Here is a 1097-nt window from a genome sequence, read left to right as displayed (position 1 = left end):
GACTCGAAGAACACACAAGGGTCCACATGGGAATGAGGTTTTCTTTCATGCACTAACATTAACGGATACAAGGTCTGATTGGGGAGTTTTTAATAGGGGAATCTGCACCGAGCTGGGTTTTTCTTAGAGATTAAAGAACTTTTCATCATTTTCAATGGGGAGGGGATAAAAGTAAACTAAAATGCAGTTATAAGTTTAGACGAAACTAAAACTTAATCTGCTATGATGTAGAAATGGTTTTAAAATTCATTTATTTAATCCATGAATTGAGTGTTACAATGTGTAAAAAAGGGTTGAATGTTTTCTAAGTATTTACAGGTTCCTTGAATGAGATTATATTAGTTGCAGTGATTTTTAGCTTATATGAACAAAATATAATGAGCAGAAACATCCATAGGATGTTCAGGTGGAGTACATACTATTATCAAAAACTTTCAACTGCCAGGCATCGAGAGGTAGGTTATGTTTAATGATTTAATGTTTTGGGGGATTTTTAAAATTTTTTTTTGAATAGACACTGAAATGATCTGCTGAAAAAACACAGAGTCCATGGATAATTAATTTAAATGTAGTAAATTAAGTGGTGATTTAAGGGATAAATGGAAAGTAATTGTGGATAAGAATATCTGGTTGTGACTGCACTTAGATTTTGAGTGAATAAAGAAATGCTCATTGAAGACATTGTTTATCCTGATAAGAACACTGACTGCACTCTCTGTGTGTCGAAGGATCCCGGAGGAAAGGATTGATGAACTGTGATGAGAGTCCATGAGAACCACCACGTGGATTCAGCATCTATCTGCCATTGGACTGCATGGAGAACAAAGGAGCTGTGGAGGAGGCCATACTAGACTCTGATTGATCAATTAGATTGATGAGTGATAGAGACACTGAAAGAATTCATCATCAACAGTGATATTCATCATTTGTTTTTAACTCGGACCAGGATAATTCTTGATTTAACCTAATTGTGATGTATATGTTTTGATTTATTTTGATTTGGTTTTGATGAAAATCATGGAAACATTTTGCTCCATACCCACCAAGATCACGTTTTATGCCACTTTTTCTTTGATGTATAAAGACTCTGAACCTTA

Source organism: Cyprinodon variegatus, unplaced genomic scaffold, assembly GCF_000732505.1.
Source record: "Cyprinodon variegatus isolate N-32 unplaced genomic scaffold, C_variegatus-1.0 Scaffold2604, whole genome shotgun sequence".
NCBI lineage: Eukaryota > Metazoa > Chordata > Actinopteri > Cyprinodontiformes > Cyprinodontidae > Cyprinodon > Cyprinodon variegatus.
Note: the sequence above shows the minus strand (reverse complement) of the source record.